Raw genomic sequence first — 21,401 nt, 5'->3', positions numbered from 1 at the left:
CTTTGTCTGAAAATAACTCCAGCTGCTGCACACACTGTTCTCTTCTTGAAAGTTGCATAAGCTTTGTTATGAAATCAGTGGAGGGCGCCGACTTCAAGCTCATCTCGCCAACACAAAGAAACTGCCTTCACCCGGGATGCTCAAAGCGCAGAAACAAGCACAAAGATTTCACTTGACAAGCGCAGCCCTTCATCTTCGGCTAATAACGTGGATGAGACTGTTCCGGCTGTTGTTGTTGTTGTTGCTTTGGTGTGAATTGCTCTGTGCTGCTCCGCTCTGTTGTGCTTTAATAAGTTCAGTTCAGTTCACTATCTGGCTTTGTGCTCTTTTTCTATTCTCTTCCACTCTGCTCTGTTTCTGCCTCCATGTAGTCAACAGCTGGACTTTTCTCTGCGGATCCCGAGCGGCCCGACTCTGCAGCACCACAGCCTCACCTAATTGCTGTGGACTCTCTGCTCACCAGTCTGCTTCTGTCTCGAAAAAAAGACTATGTTTGTAGCTGGCTGTTCAGCTTTTATCTATATTTTAAGCCACACACAAGGTGTAGAGTCGGCCTGGAGCTTGTTACAGGGGCCCGCGGCTGCATAATTCATGAGAAGGAGCCGCTTGCTGCAGCGGCTAAATAAAAGATCTGCCAGCAGTGGATGGCAGGACAGAGGAGCTCGCTGTACCTGCCCTGCCACCTGTGTGTAAATGCAGGTGTGCGTCTGTTTGGGGTGGTTCTGTGTTTTCCTGTGAGCGCATCGCAGCCCCTCAGGTACGATCAATACGGGTGTGTATGACACACACACACAGAAGTGTGCGCACTCACATTCCTCAGTGTGCCGCAGCTGAGTGATGGTGGCTGATCTGTCTATTAAAGCTCCTGTTGTGTCTTCACACAGAGGAGACGTCCCCACTCAAGTCCAGGATGAGATGTCAACATGTGACGCCCAGTCTTCTCCTTCTTCTTTGCATCAGCCGCTCCGCCTCCTCCTCCTCTCCCTCTCGTCACATCTTCTCCTCTACCTCTGAAAACAAATGAACAGTACTTACATAACACAACTGTAGAGCATGATAGTGAAATGAGGTCTTCCACAGAGCGAGTGTGTTCATGTGCTTTTAGACAGAATGTGGAAACAACACGGATGCTTCAAAGTTGACAGTTGTTTATTTCTGTTAGTCATTATCAGGGTTACTGCTTATAAATAACTTTTCTAATGAATCTAAGTCACGCCTGCAACCCAATACCATATAACAAATTAGATATGCAATACATGAATATGCACCATCAATCAAAAGTTTCTTACCATCAACCAAACATTTACTTTTCTCCATCATGTTTCTGCGTGTATGACGCCGCAACTCGGCAAGTCATGCACCAAAATTTTTGCAGACTTTCCGAGTGTTTGTTCCGACTTGACGGGGAGTTCGCGTGAATTTTTTCAAGTTGGAAACAAATTTTTCCAATTATTCCAACAATACATGAATGCACCTTCAGTTCGCGTCTCTCCTGCCCTGTTTGGGGGAGTGATTCTGGTAGTGGCCTTGTGTTTGTGAGTTAGCCCGAAGTCATGAAGTCACGGTGTGGTGGTATGTCCTCTACTTTGGTTTTGTTAAAACCAATGTCACAATAAATATTATGACTCTTTTATCCCAAATTTAAATTGATGCACACTTTACACTTTTTTTATTTTATTTAATTTTACAAACCTCGACATCTAATTTCACCACAGCATGAGCAGCACGGACAGTGTGGTTTCTTTACTCTTCCCTTGTTATCAGCTGATTGCACTGATGATGCAACAAAAAAAGCTTCTTCCCTTTTCAAGCCTTTCACACACTTTCACAGACACGTTCATTAACCGCCTTCTATTCATTTTTTTTACTTTTTGGATTGTTTATAAAAATGACTAAAGGTTCGATAAAGCTCAGAATAATATGTAAAGATTGTGATGTGATTTAAAAATTTTTTTTTGCATTCAGGCAGTTTGCTCACAGTCCCCATCAATGAGGGTTAAATTCAGCAGCTAGAAAAGTGCAAAAGTGGATAACGACTTAACAACAAGCTGCCAAATTGTGAACACGCTACCGAACATTGACAGAATATTTACAACATTAGCAGCGGTGAAACGAGCTTCAGCTGAATTATAAGAAACACGTGCAAACATATCAGGACTTTCACCCACGGCTGCAAATTTAATATGAAAATAGAAAAAAAAAAGTAGTATTTTCATTCCAGCTGAGTGCTAACTGTTCATACTGTAGCAGATCAGGGCTGATTGTAAGAGATTAAATAGTAAAAGTGTCTGGAGACGAAGCTGCTGTGAGCGGCAAGAGGCATGAAACCGCATATGGAAGATGGCAGCTGTAAGTTGGACGGTGGAGACGGAGGAGACGGTGGAGTCTAGCAGCCGTACAAAATGCATGAACCCACAGAAGAATGACTGTTCTTTTTTTTTTTTTCCTGTTCATCTCTCTCCTGTTTCTCCTTCTATCTCCATTTTTTTTTCTCTTCTTCCACAACAGCGCTCCTCGCCACACTCCTCCAGAACAACACAAACAATTCTCTCATTCTCTTTGTCTTGTCTCTCCTGTTTTCTGTCTCCTTATGAGATCCTTAGGAGTGATGTGCGCCAGGTGGCTACAGATACATTTCTGAAGTGGGAGTTGTGCAAAGAGAGGATGCAGGGCAGGTCAGGAGGGAAGAACCAGGAGGCGATTTGGTCCAGGGATTGCGGGGAGGGGTGAAAAGAGAGGGGGGGGGGGGGGGGGGTGGCACGTGGAGGCGCGTGGAGCAGCAGCAGCGTGGGAGAAGGCCTGATGCCTCGGATGCAGACGGGGTGAGAGGAGGAGGCGGTGCAGGAGTAGGTGTGCGGGTTGATCCCTCTAAAAGCCTTGGCATTTTCAGCAGGCTCAAATTATTACCAGCGTGCGAGGAACAAGGGCTCTGCTTCGGGGTGAGCCACCCAGGAGAGCGCCGTGCCTCGGGGCGATTTTCAGAAGAAAGTAACACGGGAGAAAAATAATAGGAGGTGGGAGCACGAGGAGGAAGGAGGAGGATGGAGGGACGGAGCGGTGAGTCGAGGGTTTTGGAGCTGATGTTGAGAAAAGTTGAGGGGATTTTTTTTTTTTTTACACTCCTCTGTTTTCCCACCGTGCAGAACGCCGGGCTGCTCGGCCCCCGCGCTCATTATCTGAGGCCTTTCATGCTTTCCACTACACCGTTCTCCACCCAGGCATTTCTCCCTCCTTCTCTTCTCTCTCTATCAATCATCCCATGCTTAGCTCTGTGGGTTTTTCTTTCGACCTCCTTCAGGCATCTTTTCCATTCACCTACCCCTCCCTCTCTCTCCCCCTCTCTCTCTCTCTCTCTCTCTCGCTCCGTACCTCCATCTATCTATTCATGATTGATTGCGCTCTACAGGCCAGCCAAGTTTACTGCTCTTGAGGTCTCTGTTCCTGTCTATTTTTTTTTCTGTAAACCGTCACTTCATTTTCGATTTTTGTTTATTTTTCCCGCTTTTTTTTCTCCATCTAACTCTGCATCTGGAGCCTGTCGTATGTGAACACCTGAACCTTCCACCTGTGTGTCACTGCTGATCATGTCTGCTGCCGCTGTAAACAGGAAGATCTGATGCACAGCACCGTCAGAGTCTCATGCAGGAGGCGGGAGACGTTCCCCCTCATCATCCTTCTCTCTCCCACCACCTCCACTGTACCCAGGGAGCATGTGAGGACAGAGCCTGCTCTCCTGTCCAGTTTATTTAGTCTCTTCCTGTCCGTCTGTTGAGATGCTGCTCCATAACGATGGCGGTGACGCCACCAAAGAGTCATAAAAGGTCCTAAGAAGTGGCCCCTGAGTCTCCTCAGCCTTTCTCTCATAACATTAGTACCGTCCGTCCAGTCCTCACTGCTGAAGCTGACTCCAAGAACCTCGGGGCTCCTGCAACTCAAAGTTCCTCAGTCACCTTAGAGGTGCCTGCAAGAACTTTTAGGATTTCTCAGTGTGAGAACTGGTTCCTCAAAGAACCCATTTCAAATTAATGTTCTTTGATAATGATCCAAAACTACATCCTGTTATTGAACAAGTTGAAATCATGCAGCTTTGGCAGAAGTAATGATTACATTTATCCTACTGCTGTATGATGTTAGTATTATGGGATGTATTCTATGCAGTATTACTTTAATGGGTTGCTGTACGAGGCACTGATCGATGGAAAAATACAGTATAAAGAATTGGACTAATGGTTTTATTAATGCTTTTAAGAGAGGGTGTAACAAAAACATGCTTGTGCTTGCATTATGGGAAAAATAGGATACAGTTTTTTTTTTTAGCTTAACTCATATTAGGGACTAAAAAAGGGCAACAGTCCGGAGAGGACCTTCGTCGTCATGGTGACAGTTAAGGTTGTGAAACTCTCATGGAATAAAAGACACAGCATTGACTTCCACACAGAAACAAGCAGCAGTTTCCTGTGTCAAAGTCCTATATTTTGTCGACCCACCCACATATTCATCCACACCAACCTCCTCCTAACTCAGACCGTGTCGCTCTGTATACCACGTCACCCGACTTCCTCCTCATAAATACTTGCACAGACGACCTACAGGGGCGTATTTACAGCCTCAAGAAAGCATGTATCAGCCTCTGCTGCACTAATACGACTCTTGTAAAAGCCCTCCACTTTTTTAAGCTCTGTAGAATAGTAAATACTTGGAGAAGCTGAAGCAGAAACATAATTACCTGAAGGGAACACCACTAAATAACTTTTTTTCCAAAGCTAAGTTTGTTGTACTTCTGTTTCTTTACCTCTTGCTCCTCTTCCCTCATGCCTCCCCTCTTCATCCATATTTGTCATCCACACGCATTGTCTTAAAAAGTCTCAGCCCTTAAACCGAGGCCCTAACCCTAAACCAACCCCTGGAGGAAGTGACAACCTGCTAAAACTGCCTCGCCCCATGAAAACGTCCCCATTCCAAACAGATAAAACTCAACCAAGGACAAGAACATACTCTCTGACGCACTTACTGCTCTTACCCACAACCTCTTTCTCTCTCTCTTAGTGATGTGAAGCCCACGGGCCACGGCGTGCCGTGACTGATATGCGTTCTGACATGTCAAACGGAGAGGCGGCGCGGCGCTGCCCGTGGCAACCAGAAGAAACATGCTAATAGCGAGGTGCATTAGTGCACTCAGAGACGGCATCGCTAATCAGAGAGGACATTCGCCCCACTCTGACTCTCCGGCAGTGAGAGTGGCTCCTCCATCACTCTCACCGCTCATCCGCCATCACCAGCCACTACTCCCCCGCCCACACACCCGTACTTACCTCTGCCGTCTACGCCTTGTCCCAACCCACAAGGAGCTAGCATAATGCCTATTCAGCTAGCAGCAGTGATAGAGTCATAATATCAAAGGTTTTACTTCTATACAAATATTGTGTTATTAATATAAATACTGGATATTTTTTCCTCAAAGCTAAATTGAGTTAATCAACCACCAAATGTGACAGACTCACACCGGGACATATGTCGTGCTGTTTTATAAAGTTGCTACAGCTAACCTGCTAGCAAACACACACGTCTTTACACACCTTTTTCTGTCCACCTGATGCCAATATTCAATCTACTTTTACTTTAAGCCATGTTTTTGTTTTCACCAACACCAGAAAAAATATGATAACTGTAAGTTTCTTTTTCAGTCACTAAATTTGCCTGGTGTTTGGTGCTGGGCAGGTAGCACAAAGGGCTAAAGCGGGAAAGATATCAGAGCTTGTTTGCTGGAAATGGCTATTTACATTTTTATTGATGTTGTCGATGAGGGTTTTTGAGACTCAAGCAGCAGTGTATGTGCAAACATAATCTTAAAAATGTGAGGCTCAAAGTTGAGTGTTGATTCTCAGTGGGATCACGCGCACAAACAACCCTTTCACATTAAATAGAAACATCTGAATCTATGTTAATATCAAAAATGTTGCTTTCATGAAGATGTTTTTTTTTCCTTTTTTTAAGTGACCTGTACAGCGCTGCCATCTGGCCATCTGCCATGTGATATTAAATGCAGTGACCCCCCCCCCCCCCATCACTCCCTCCCCCTCCTTCTCGTTGCATTTTTCTGAAATGTTACACAACTTTTTCTTCAAATTTTTCTTCTAAGTGTTTTCATGTCAGTGGAAACACGTGTGACCAGTGGTGCAGAGTTCAAACTTTTAAATATTTGACCTGCATTTCAGCGGGTTTGAAACCAATATGGAAGCATTGTGTAGGATCAGTCGCTCACAGCCAACACACAGGAAACTGTCCTTTCAGGTTTTCATGTTTCAGCATCAGAAAGATTGAATGTGTTGAAAATTTTATCACCCACTTCACTGTGGAGTTTTCATACCACTGGGTTCTTACTAAACACACACACACACACACACACACGCACACACACTAAAGGGAGACTGACAAAGACTATATGCAGACTTGGGTCTTCTTTGTTTGAACTATATATTTCATTTTAATCAAGAACAATAAAAAAAATTTAGGATTATCATTTAAATATTTTAACTCATAGAGCCTTTTGAGAAATATCACCAGTATAAAAACATGGTTGTTCTTGCAGTACATGAATGTGAAGCAGGACTTTTCTAAAAAAGCACAGTCAGCAGATCTACCCTGCGTGAAAAGGGTTAAAGGAACATCCCTGAGCGACTGGTACACTGCAAAAAATGTACCTGTGATGTCATTAACCTCAGCATTCAGTCATAGATTTAAAATTTTGAAGAGGAGCATAAGAAATAAACTGCTCCCTCTTTCTTCTTTTCATTGAGAATCCCTTAATATTTTAATATTTTATAACCAGAAAGACATCAGCTCCTGAAATGAGCAGGAACCCCGCTCATGCTGAAATCATCTTTTAAAGTGGACATTCTTTAGAGCGAGAGGCCCCCACCCCATTAGGTGACCATCATGAATATGGCAGCATGTATTAAGCTAATAAAAGCTATTAATATTGAATCTGCCATAATGTACATACCCTACATACCTTGTACGTGAATTCCCTGCCTGTCAGTGTACAGATCCTGTATTACACAGAATTTTAAATGGATAGCAAAACCATGACTGTGGTTTATCTTCATTGTCATGCATAAACTGATGAAACAGAAAATCTTCCTGAGCCATGTGGAGCATATTATACCACAGACCTTATTTCTGGAATCTAACTAAAAACACATAGACTTCAGGAAGTGGAAACCAGAGGTGCTAAAATGTTAATGAAGTTCTGGGTTTTCGGATTCGTTCCTGCAGCACTCTATTCGCCGTTTACAGGAAGTCACATACTGTCACGTCGTCATTTGCTGGTATTTGTCTTTATCCAGATGTGTCAATAATTGCCATAAAAAGGAAAAATGTATCCACTATTTGTAAACAGGCAGAGGGAGAGGCATTTCAATATCTCTGGTCATTTGAAGTAAATGTCTACTTCAGTGTCATCGTGTTCACGGATCTCCGCAGCTGTTTTTTGTGTTTTCAAGATCATAAATAATAGAAATTATGTCAAAGAAAACTACAATCAGTTGTTGTCTTAATACACATACTTCTATCATCTGCCAAATGGTGCGAGTGTAAAACATCTCAGGTTATCTGATCCAGTCGAGCCCCCAACTCTTCTCCAGCTCCCGTCCGTGGCAGGCTGACGACCAGCTGCACCACATGTGGAGCTGGATGAAATCTTTGTGATCACGCTAATTCAAAAGCTCCTGGATCAGGCGGAGGATATTATTTTTTACCAGAGGAACGAGTCGGACGGGCTCCTTCGGCTCCGTCATACACACACATACACGTTGGTTTGATGTTCGGGATATAAATCAAAGACTCATCATTCTATTTGATTTTATCCATCAACCATGGGGATATTATTAAAAGCTATCAAAGAGCCCCAATTGAAACCTTTTTACTCCATGAGAAACGCACAGCCTCTTCCCCACCATCCGTTCAGTCCTGCTTAAGGGAATTATATTAAAAAAAAATTTAAAAAAAGAATTTCATTAAAAAAAAAGAGGGGGGAAAGAATATTATTAACACCAAGCGAGGCTGATTAAAGTTTAATGGCGAGCCAACAGTCTTCGGGCTGTCTCGAACAGTGGCCTCAACAGGTCTTAATCTCCAGCGGCTGACCAAACAAATGTGTCGACCGAGATGAAGCTCAGGTAGAAAAAAAAAGAAAAAGAAAAGCGGGAGAGAAATTATCGACTGATTCCCTGCCCTCTTCTTCAGGAATCAAAGCCGCTGACTTTTATTTGGAATCAATAGGTTTTCCACTTCTTGTTGTTTGGGATTCATGGCGATTCAAGCGGGTGATAGTCTGTCAGATCATTTACAGTCAGCGCGCTCATTAAGTTCACCCTCATGTTAATGTTCTCATCAGAACTCATCAATCCATTATTTATGGCTCTAAAGGAATACAAAGAAGTGAGGGAGTCGTTTCATGCTCCAGATCAATGGAGCCTGCTGTGGCTCTGTCTACCACTCCTGCGCCTCCTCTTCCTCCTTTTCCTTCTCATTTTCTTGATTTTCCTCCATTTCCTTGTGTTTCCTGTCTCCACGTCTTCTTCCACCTCCTTCTTCCCTCCGCATTGTCCTCCACTCTCTTCTTTCCTTCCTTCACCACATCCTTTACTCTCATCCTACACCTACTTCGCCGACCTATCGCCCTCCTCCATCTCATCCTCCTTCTCCTTCTGCTTCTCTCTCCATCTCCACATTTTCCCTCCCTTCACTTCCACCCCCTTTGCCTCCTACTCTTCCTCTTCCACCACCTTTCACTCATCTTTCTCTTCTTCTTCTTTCCTACACCTTTCCCTCAGTCCTTTTTCTCAACTTCATTTCCATTCTCTTCTTTCTCCTTTGTTCACCTCCTCCTCCTCCTCCTCCAGTCTTTTGTCTCTCTCTTTTGTCCTATACCTTTTCTTGCCTGTGACATCATCCTCTTTTCGTTCTTCCTTGTTCAACTCCTCCTGAAGCTCTTTCACCTCCTTCCTTCTCCCCCTGCCATTCCACACCTCCTCCTTTCCTCTTTTCGCTCTGCTCCATCCTCACCTTTTTACTTCCTTCCTTTTCCTCTACTTTGTTTGTCCTCTTTCCCTTTTCCTCCTCTTGTCCAACTCCATGCCCTTCTACATCTTCTCCACCTCTTCTTCCACCTTCTCCGGCCTCTTCTTTGTCATGTTTTTGCTCCTCCACCTCATCATCAGCTCCCCATCCTCCATCTCACCCTTGCTCTCCATCATTTTCCCCTCCTCCCCTACCGTCTTTTCCTTCTTCGCACTCGACCTCACCTTTGTCTTCTTTCTGCTGCTCCTCTTCCTCCTCAGTCCTCCTAAAAGTAGCATCAACACACACTGTCTCACACACACACACACACACACACACACACACACACACACGTCGAGCAGCACAAGGACTGAACCCACACGCGAACGGAGAACGAACAGAATTTGAATTCATTGAGGGATTTATGGGCTGCAAGGCTTGTACGGTAATTCTGTTAACAAAAGGTATCCTTAGATGGAATTAAATATTTATCTGCTCTATGAATAACAATTGGCGAGGGAACGGAGAGGCAGTGTTTACTTTCTGGAGGTTGGCGAGGAGGAGGACTGATTCTGTTCTGCATCTCGCCTCGGTGAGCTGATTGCTGAAATGGGAAGGGAGGTGGGAGGAGGAGGGAGGGCGACAGGAACGACCCGGGGGCAGCACACGGTCATTACTCGTGGTGCGGAGCCATGTTCCAGCTCTAATCCTCAGCCGGAAGGAAGCCGAGCTGCTTGGGACTCAGCAGGGACTCCGCTTGACGTCCGACCTGACACTCAGGCTCCCGCTGCTTGTTTGTGAACCAGTAGCTGTGGGGAAGCTGACCTCACGCTGCCCCCTGTAATGGCATCTGTCGGATCCACATGTAGAGTCACATGAGGTGAGGTCACATGGAGAGAGGAGGTCTAGCCATTACACATTTTTTATTTTAGGGAATCCATTTTTTTTAGGTAATCTTCTTGAGATTGACGTCTCATCTGCAAAAGAGGTCTGACAACCAATGACATTATTTTTTAACTGCGACGTCGTTTGACAAAATCACACAAACACATAAATGAAAGGCAAAGACTGAGCTGTGATTTCAGCTGGATTTACTTATAAAAGCACTAATCCCCCAGTTAGCATCCATATACACTCCAGTCATGTAGCAGGTCTGCGTCAATGTGCTAAGTTGGCAACACTGCAGGCTGTAGACAACCCCCTAATAGAACCTGCTTGAACCTCCCACTCAGTGAAAAGACATTCGGCTGAGCAGTGTTGGAAATATCATCAGTCAGTCAGTCAGTCAGTCAGTCAGTCAGGGACGTTCCAGATTATAGGCCTGGCCCCCGATGTTGCAGTCCAGCCAAAAAAACCCACAACAGCATTGCATCAAGGTTCATGCAACACAGACATCCTGGCAAACCCGAGCCCAAACTGGGATTTTCTAGTTACAGAAAAAGTCCACTCTCTCATCTGGTAAATTCTGATGAAAAACACAGTTAAAAAGTCCAAAATGTTTCAGTGATTCAGAGAAATAAGTCACCAGAAGTCCATTAGTATTAGGATGGGCACCTGTTGGAGAGCTGGTGTCAAAATAAATAGTTTTGAAGTGAATTTAAGATGTTATGAGATGTAAATGAGGTGGTTGAATGATCAGGCTACTTCAGAAGAAATGTGGTCCACCTTCCATGTAATGTCCCTGCAACCTGAGAGGTTTAGCATGTGCCAAGTTTGAAATGAGGATTTCCTCATATGTGTGTGTTGTGTCTCCCTGGTCTGGGGGAGGAGGTGTGTGTTTGGACTATCTCAAAGCTTTGACTTCTTAACCAATTAATAACATTAAAAACATGAAACACAATCCTCCTCCCACAGTTGGAAGCACTTTAGCCACATCACAATACAAGGTTACAAACAACAGGTTACTTGTCATGAAAATGTGAAGCTAGAATTTGAGCAACATGTGTAACTCTAAACTTGTCAATAGCAAACTTATACTGAAGCTGAAATATGATGGTCCCCAATAAAAACTACATCTGATGTAAGTTTAGATCTACATCTTTGTTATTTCAGCTGCTCATATCATAATAACATATCTTTAGTTAAATTAGGATCAGTCACAAAAAAAAGTCTGTCAGCTACAAATAAAAGCTGCTGAAATCATCTTAAAACAGCCAATATAAAGGAACTGCTACTGTTCATATTTTAGAGATGGAAAAAGTTTCTCCTTTTCATTGAGGAACATTTTCACGCCTTTAAAACACAAACATCTCCACAGCTTCTTCCCACCTGCTACTTGGTGATTTGTTCCTCTTTAAATTTCAGCCTCATGAATAAAATCAGGCGCTGTGAGTTTACGCAGGACGACCCTTCGCTGACCACATGCAGGGGGGGGGGGGTTTCCGCCCCTCCAGATATAGATCTTTTCTTTAATTACCAAAGGCCGGTGTGGCTCCCTGCTATACTGAGTGGAGCTGGCAGAGGCTGGAAACACTGGTTAAGCAAATTGGTATTTAACTGGAAACTTGCTGGCCTCCGAGCCCTGCATTATTCATCACCTAGACAAGAAAGTAGCGCTTCATACATCCCTTCAGCAGCAGCTGCAGCAGCAGCAGCAGCAGCAGCCTCCAGAGCAGAGAGGGAAAAGGGAGAAAGATTGAAGGCGGACAGATATATAGGGCAGAGAAATAAAGCAACTTAGTCCACAAGGAACGACTCCCCAAACACAAGCCCCAACCAACCATACACACACCCTCATATCCACACATCCATCCAGCCTCCACACACATGCACACACACACCAATTATTGGTCTCTCTGTCAGTTTGTTTCTGTCAGTTTGCTGCATTTGAAAGGGACTGCTGGGAAGATGAGTTTGCTTTTTAATCAGAGTGGCCCAGCAGCCCACTTCCGAGTTTTTTCATCCAGCCTATTTTGCATTGGTGTGTGGTGTTTGTGTGAAAAATGCAGAGGTCCAGCAATACTCTGGAGTGGTGAGGAAGGATTTGAAACAACCACCAATGAATGCAAAAACAACTTTAAATTTATGTTTTCTGCACTGGTGTAACATGACTTTATTTACCAGGATGCCTGCACTGGAAATGATTTCTTGCATTATGCCATATGAGCAACCTGCTCCTCACCAGCTCATATTTACTGTACATGTTGATTATGCACATACCTTACTCCCACTGTAGGCCTACCTGAGAGTGCCTGCCTCCCCCAGCTGTCAATAACGATGAGAAATACATGGAGGTCTTATTTTAATTCCTGGACACTTTCTTGAATCATGTTGACAAGGTGGAAACGAACAAAATAATTAATGTGATTTATTTATTTGCAACATTAATTCTAATAGATTTCTTATAATAACATATAGGAGGCCTTGTCACTTTTATTTGTCAGCTCACTCCCCCATGAGGATGATGAAATTTTTAACCTAATATAAAATAAAGTAGGTGCATGCTGCAGCAACACGGACTCAAATCCATTTTTCAGTATGCGAGCTTTTCATCAAGCTGAAACCAGAACTCTCCTCTCCGCCGTCAATAAATTTAATTTCATTAAAATTGTACTGTAACTAAACGCTGAAGTTTAGCCGGTGTCCGTCCGAGGAACGGGGCTTCATGTTGTAGCCGCTCTGCGTTTCGGGCATCCTGTCAGTTTTAAAATGCATTATTGATGAGACATGATTAGAGGAGCCCGTAGCAGCGCGTCTCTTTGAACACATTTCTCTGAATTAAGCGGAAATTCGTATTTATATCTTGTTTCTTCCAGTCAGTTTTGAAAATAGCGTGCTGGATTGGTTCTGCTGGATGGTTTTGGAAACTCCAGGAAGATGTATGTGGAGGAGAAGCACCTTTTTTAAAATTATTATTATTATATTAAATTCTACACAGTAAACGTCAACAAATAGATCTGATTAATAACTGAAGAAAAACAAACGCTCCTCTGAATGTCTGAGTGCATCCAATGAAATCATCACCTCCAAAAAGTCTCATCATCACCTGCAGATGTTTGCTATGCTTAAACGCCCACATGCTGAAGTTGTGTATTCCTCCGTCCCATCACCGGCTCAGCTCTGACATGATGCAGATATTTCCGCCCTCGCGCCCAAACGCAGCGGCCCCGCGCGCTCTGTCATTAACTTTCACTGCTGGTTCTTATTTTGTGTATCGATGCGCTGATGATCAGCATCCAGCAGGAGCTATGAATAATTCCGGGGTGTGCACGTGCGTGTGTGTGTGGATGTGTGAGTGTGAGAGGAAACGACATAGGGTGCTGACATGTTGAGGGATTTTAATCACTGAGATTAATAAACATTAACTGAAATTGAAATTACAAATACACTAATAATGACAATAATAATAGCCTAATAATAACAGTAATAATAAAATCTATTTCTTAATGTTCTTTTCCTAAAAAAAAATTTTTAATTTTTGATATTAAAAAAAAAAAATTTAATTTTTTTTTTACTGAAGTGGCTCAATTAAATATTTCTGTTTTTCTTCTCGTTTATCAAATTAAATGGGGCTTTAATTTTCTATTTTTTCCTTTACAATAATTAATAGTAGCACAACATATTTATCTAATATGATCATTCCTAATTCCTCAGGTGTTCTCTGTCAATATATGAGCCAACACACTCAGTGTAATACCCAGCAGGCCCAATATTAGCCTATTAGCCTATTCATGTGGTTGATATTTGGAGCCTGTCTGTGTCCAGGTGTCTGGTCTTGTGTGTTCGCGCGCGCATTTATATAGGCCTACAGTGTGTGTGTGTGTGTGTGTGTGTGTGTGTGTGTGTGTAATGTATTTATAATAGAGACTGTGTGTTGCACACGTGCACTTAGGCCGCACTCCTCTCGCGCACATTAAATAAAGATGCAGTTACAGGTCGAGAGAGAGGAAGAGATGAAACGTCTGCAGCGGAGCAGCTATATTTCTATTTTTATTTATTTTTATCTTATCTTATATTTGACTCGTGGTAACTCTACGCAGCAAATACAGACCGGTGTCTGTATAAACTGAGTGTAAACGCGAAATGAATATTTAAATTGCGGGTGTGTGCTACATTATTGATAAGAATTGAAATCGCATATTTAACGTGAAGCTTGACACAAACGAGTCAGAGAGGCTAACGCGCGAGCGAGGCCGGAAATGTCTGCCCATAATAGAAGTTAAAGTTTAATTTCTTACTGAATATCAGTGACACGTGCTCCCTCTGTCACAGCGTCCAGGCCTTCAAAGGCGTCTCATAATCAACACATAACGACAAAAATGTTGAATTTACATTCTCCTTATATTTATATGTATATGCAGCCTATTTTTTCAACCGAATTACCAATATCATTATTTAGTAATTCAGTGATCTCGAGGAGAAGATGCCTGTTTTAGTCTTATGAACCTATCACACTCTGCTTCTTCCTCTTCTTCAGTGAAGAAGGAGGCTTTCCCAAGATCTGGGATTCCTGTTGTGTAAATATTGATATCGCTGCTACGATATTGTTATGGCTTTTATAATTCATGCCATTGCATTTTTCATTGTGTCAGGAATTTATTCAGTGAATCCTGCAACAGTTTTGTTTCACATTTACCATCATATATAGGCCTACTTATAATAATAATGATATTAATATTATTAACAATATTAATATTATTATTATTATTAATAATAATGATGGTTATAATAATGATACATTTCCCTTCATATTTCTCTTCTGTTACAACCTGGACTTTATTTCCCTAGAATTTTGTTTCTCGTTATTTTTTTCAACAATAAAACGGAAGCAGTGGTTGCTGAGTGAACGGTGGGACTGTCATCCTGCTCTCCGCCCATTAAGCCTCATAACTGGGCCGTTTGATCACCGCCTTTCCCGCCCCGATGCTCATTAGGCCTGATTAGTTATACAATGTTCCTAATTACGGCCGCCATGTTTTAATTACCGCCTCATATGCATAATCTCGTCAGCCACACCACACACACGCACAAGCACGCACACGCGCACACACACGCGCGCACACACGCGCGCGCGCACACACACACACACACACCATCCTCCCATCAAAATCTCTGCTTCTAGGAAGTATTCTCAGATTATTTCCTGGTTTTCTGCACTGACACACTGAAGCACTGTAGTGCTTTTGAGCAAGAATCTGACCCTCCACCTGTTTTGTGTCAGTCTGACCTTTGACCTTCCAGAAGGGCTCCTACAGGAGGAAGAGGTGAAGAAGAGGGTGAGCTTATTCTGGTTTTCCTTTATATTTTATTTGTAGCCCATGTGATCGGCTTTCACAATTGTGTGGAAGAACATGCTTTGAGTGTGTGTGTGTGTGTGTGTGTGTGTGTGCGTGTGTGTGTGTATGTGTGTGTGTGTTGCCTCCCCAAAAATGAGCACTCTTTCAGACGGCTGAAACGAAGGATTTATCTACGAACGTCGCTGATAAATATTGCATTGATAGAATTGAACACTTCCACTGTGTCGGCAGCAGCCTACTTGTGTGCGGGCGTGTGTTTGTGTGTGTACGTGTGTGTGTGTGTGTGTGTGTGTGTGTTTGTGTGTGTACGTGCGTGTGTGTGTGTGTGTGTGTGTGTGTGTGTGTGTGTGTTCTTGGCTGCCAGCATCCACTTGGTTTTTAACTCCATAACTGAACGCTAACGGGGGTCGATCCCCCTCAAGATACAATAAAATATAACTGGCCAAAAAAAAATTGGATCCTCACATAAACCCCCCTCCCCTCCACACACACACACACCTAATTTTTTCTTTTTTCTTAATCCCCAACACACACACACACACCACACACACACACACACACACACACACATACACACACACACACACACACACACACCACACCCACCCCTCAGTCTGATCCCGTTCCAGCCATGCTGTCAATATGCAACCGGCTGCCCCATGCACCACTGCAACAGGGCTGTGGGTGTGTGTGTGTGTGTGTGTGTGGTGGAGGGGTGGGGGTTGGAGGGTATGTTTGCATTAGTGTGTGTGTTTGAGAGAGAGAGAGAGAGAGAGAGAGAGAGAAAGCCATAGTAATGTAACACAGGGCTGATTCTCCAAGGCCCCAGCGCTGCACTCAAGACTCAGAGCTTCATTAAAATTTCATCTCCGCAGCGCTCGGCCAAGGTCTATTTATGAAAATGCGCTTCCTCGCTTCATGGAAAACACAAGCTGGAGAGGAGTGGATGGAGTAATCTGAAAGAGAGTGGAATTAACAGCATCCACCGCTCATTCGTATAGATTGTGCTCTCCTCTGGGCGGCCCGTGTGCTATCACAAGGCAATGGCAGGTCTACCATGAGCTGGTGAGGGACCAGAAAAACCGTACAGACCACTTTCCAGTTGACTTGATGTTCGTATCTTCCCCCGGTGCTGCATGAGACTGAGTTGCATGTTTTCAAACCAGAATGGTTTGTGCACAGGGGATGGTGGTGGGTCTGGAGTGTTGCATTGAAGCCCATTTTAAAGCCGGTGTACTCTATTTCTGTATCTGTGCCTGGAAGGTTTTTGCAGCCAGTGAGCAGAGAAAAGAAGAGATGGAGCAGATTCAACTTGTCCAAATGAAGTTCTGCTGCCTGGTGTAGACACCAGTGGGAACAACAAGAGACATAGTCAAATGTAAAAGGATAAGAAAGCCCATGTTGAAGGGAATGCTTCACACAGAGAAAACTGGAATCACCAGTGATTTATGAATCACTTCACCCACCTCTTTGAAATGTTTTGAGGAAACAAATTTGCTGCTTTTTTTTTTTGCAGTTCCTCAAATGGCCTCTTGAGGCTGAGTCAATCTCCCATAGACTCCCTGGTTAAAATGTCCAACTTTACAGCAGAAATAAACATGTTTTCAGCCTAGTACAAAAAATGGTTTTGGTCTCTATAGCTAATTTACCCCCTTTGTGACAACTGTGCAGAGGGTGACTTTTGATATAAGTCACCTGTTCGAATATATATATATATATATCACCCATACTGGCAAACTGGTTCTCTTCACATCACACTGCATCTGATCCTGCACAAGAGTTTCTGCAGCGTCTCTCACACCTGAAGCTCATAACACTGTTAAGTTCAAATGTGTTTGTCCTCTGGCTTTGACTTGTTCGACCATGTACCATGAATGTCTTACCATTATTATGAAAGAACTGGACACATTTCATCTGGGTTTGTTCCCACTTGAGAAAGACTGAAAGAAGTACAGAAAATCTCTGGCTCATGCTCCGACATGATGTAAAACTACAGAAGTGGAGATGGTGCATGTGAGAAACAGCCCTTTGCATGTGTTCCCGTTCCTGCACCACTGTCAGTCTGGGTTGGGGTATACTAAGGGAGTGATTGAAGAATGAGGAACAGGTGGGTAGGCAGGTGGGGGAGGAGTCAGGTGGCTGAGGGGTGGGAAGTGCTGGGGTTTGCTGCAGGACAGGAGGGAGCGGCAGGGTCTGATCCATCCAAATCCCTGATCCCTGTGAATCAGCCACCATTCATAAATGTAAAGAAGAAACATCATCCATGATCATAATCCAGCCAATGAAAGTGTATTTTGTATGTTAAGTGTCAGCATGTTGCACAGCAGCCTGATTCCTCTCTTTAACCGCTGCAGACATTTTAAATCAACACAGCTGATATCACCTGCCTCCTGTGATACTTCAGGAGTGAGTCAGTGCTGCTTACCCGTCACACTCATGTAAAAAATGTGAGGAGGCCTGACCTGAGAGCTGAACAGCAACAATCAAATAATAAATAAAAAATAGTTCAACATGACATGTTACAGATGACATTTTACTTTGATTAACATTGTAAACTCCTTGTTACCCGCCACTAACTACGCTAACACAGCTCCTGCAATGAGTGAGAGACACATTCAAACACTATATTTATGTTTTCCTGACTTGCGGTTATGCAAATAATGACTGTTGTCTCACTTGCAGTTACAGCACAGCATCCCGTCTCCTACCAACAATCCACCTGGTGTTTTCTAACAATGACTGTGGGCTCAGTGGTTTTAGTTTAGTCTGAACTGCGACCACAGAGGTGAGGGATCAGAGAGTCGTCATCAGGGTTATTTTGAAAGGGGGGATGTTGGATGCGTCAGTCACACTGACTGGTTCGGAGAAACAATGTCTCACTTACTTCACAGAAAAGGGTTTAAAAGAGGTCAGCGCCAGACTGGATAACGGCCTTCAGGCTGACACGGGAATGACTGTGGTAATGGTCGACCTGCATCATACTCAGTGGCTGCAGCGTTTCCCTTGAGGACAGTCAATCATTCTGGGTGTGTGACGTGAGTCCCTCAACTGAAGTACATTAAGTTATGATTTGGTCCTTTGCTAAGTGTGTGTGTGTGTGTGTGTGTGTGTGTGTGCATCAGCCCTCTCCTGGTTCACGCTGAAGGAAAGCTGCAGTACTGATTTGTGCTTGTTTGGATCCAACACAGGAAAACACAGCCGAGGAAAATGAGGCCTCCCGTTTCTTAATTATTTAAATCAAACAATTAACTACGGTCGTCCCGGGAGAAGCTCTTTTATCTGCTCATGCACAACAACAACAGCAGCAGCAGCAGCAGCCGGGGCGGAGTCTGCAGGAGGACGGATCACATGCAAAACACCAACCAATAGAGTCGGCTTTTTTTATAGGTCTTAATTATTAAACCAACTGTTTTAGACGGTACAGGTGTTTTTAGACTGTACAGGTGTTTTTAGACGGTACAGGTGTTTTTGGACTATACAGGTGCTTCTCTCTCAAACCAACCGGTCGAGGGAGATGTTCGCCCACCCTGAGCCCAGTTCTGCTGGAGGTTTCTTCCTGTTAAAAGTTAGTTTGTCTTTGTCACTGCGTTTGCTCACAGTGTAATGTTGGGTCTCTGTAAATAACATTATAAAGAGTATCCTCTAGAACTTCTCTTATGATTTGGTTTTTTCATAAATAAAATTTAACTTGACTTGATCACAGAGTTCTCCTTAAATACCGAACCTTTTTTTTGTGTGTGTCTCTTTCTGTTGCAAAATTGTTCATAACACCTCAGAGGTTTGTGCTGCAAAACTGGACAAACATCATCGATGAGTTAAATAAACTTTGATTCACTCTGTCATAAAGATTTGGGGGATTTTTGTTTGACTTTTTCCTCTCACAGGAAATAATACATTTTCAACCCTTGTCAAAAATAAAACCATCAACCCTTTACAGTGAACAGCTTCATCACCCAGTTTGTTTAGTGATAGACTGTGAGAAATAAAGTCACAATAAATAATAGATAATTAACTTCTACCCGGAATACTGAGGAACACTGTGGTGATATTAGAGCTCGTCCTTCTTTTTTATTCAGTGTAAAAATTGCATTCAGTCACTTTGTCTCAGGAAAACTTGATACACTGTTCACATTGATTACACGGTCAATTATATATAATTTATAGGCTTCAACTGGAGAGCCGCTCCGTGATTAAACTTTGATGAAGCCATGTACTACATTCTTTGTTATAGACCAACATGCCAGCCACTGTCTGCTGGGCAGAAAAAAAATATCTGTAAATATTGACAAATGCACAATACAGGAGTCTTTTTTTCTCCCTCCTGTGGACTTAAAATATGAGAATGATTTGTCAATAAACTGAAAGTCAGATAAAATAAGTTTGAAATTTAAATTAAATGTCTGGTTAGTAAAGTCAAACACTTTGAGAATATATATCAAAGTTTTTTTTTTTACAATGCAGAGCCCAACTTTCACTATTATTATTATTATTATTACAATTATTATATTCTCCTTATCTTATTTGTATTTTAATTTAGTTTGTTCTTTATTTGCTGACAAATTAAGTCATTTCTCTTTCTCTTCAGTGGCTTTTGAAAGACTCTTTGTCTTTTTCACAGTATGAACTTATGATTTTCTTTTTTATTTATTTATTTATTTTTATTTATTGACAGATAATGTGAAGGAGTCCCATCTGAGAGGATATTCCCAGCCAGAATACATAAGTAACTTGGTGATGGAGGTCTAGAGCCTCTGCCGGTGTTCAGCATATTAAACATTATTTTTCAAAAGCTTCACAGAAGCGTGTGTTTCTTTCCAGAGTTATTATCTGTGCCTCTGAAACAGCACTTTCGGGAGGAGACCTAAAACTCTTCATTGCAACCCAGAGTGATGAAATTCTTGCGTTCCAGCTCTTTAAAGGATTAGTTCACTCTAAAGGTAAAAGTCACTCGTTGCAACACAACAGTGGAGAAAGAAAACTCATATTTCTACACCCACTCGCTGTGCAAACAGCTCATAAAATGGGAAAGTTAGGTGTTTTGTATCCCCCCCCCCCCCCCCCCCCCGGACCAGCAGTCCCCGGGCCCCACACTGCTTAAAAGGCCTTTATTGGGTTTCTCTGAGGGGCTCGGGGCCTGAGCTGCTGTTGTACGACAGAGAAAAGCAGCTTCTTAACAAACACAAGCAAAAATCAATAGTATCATAACAGCTGATATTTATTATTCATTAATAACGAGTTTACGGGTCCAAACCACCTGCTGAGCTGAGCTGAGGAAAGAAAAGAAAAATACTCATAAATATGAAATATGCAGATACTGTATGTGAAATACACAGAGAGACTTTTGGTTTCATATCAAGATTAAATTACAAGTTGATGTTTGTGTGTGATTCTTTTGCCGTCATGTTTTTATCACATTAATCATTTTGCGTTTTTTTAATAACAGAGTTCAGTTTGTGTCTCTGTCTGAACACTGTTCAAAATGAGGCAGATCCTACAGTCAATTCATAAACAGTTATATATGTTTTTATTGTGCAGGTAAATGTTGTATGTTTAAGGTTTGGGTACATCATGTTCCCTCTACATTATTCTTACACTGTTGATTTATTTAAATGTGTGATTCAGTCTTCACAATTCATTTCAACTGCTTCTGCACTTGTATGATGTTTTATTTATTTTGTAAATTTATCAAGTAAAGCATCTCTCAGTATGAGGTGATTTAAGTTTCATGTAAATAAAATGTATTGTTATAATTATTATTAACAGATGTGTTTAAAAGCCTGTTGTGGGTGTCTTATATTATGTCACTGCTTTTCCATGGAAATTATTTGTTGTTGTTCCACTGATGAACTTTAAGCTCATTGTTGGCTGATGGATAATGAATGAATGAATGAATGAATGAATGAATGAATGGAATCAAAAACTCTAAATTAGAAGTAGATGTGAAGTGAGGCGAGGAGGAACGCACTCACATTGTTTCTTAGATGGGTTGTTTCCAGATGGATTCACACATTTTCTGTGTGTGTAAGAAGTTTAGAAATTGAATGTACATTCATGGAACATATTCACCTGAAAAAGCCACAGTTTGATTGTTAGTAACTTCAGACT

This window comes from Seriola aureovittata, chromosome 15 (genome assembly GCF_021018895.1).
Source record: "Seriola aureovittata isolate HTS-2021-v1 ecotype China chromosome 15, ASM2101889v1, whole genome shotgun sequence".
NCBI lineage: Eukaryota > Metazoa > Chordata > Actinopteri > Carangiformes > Carangidae > Seriola > Seriola aureovittata.
Note: the sequence above shows the minus strand (reverse complement) of the source record.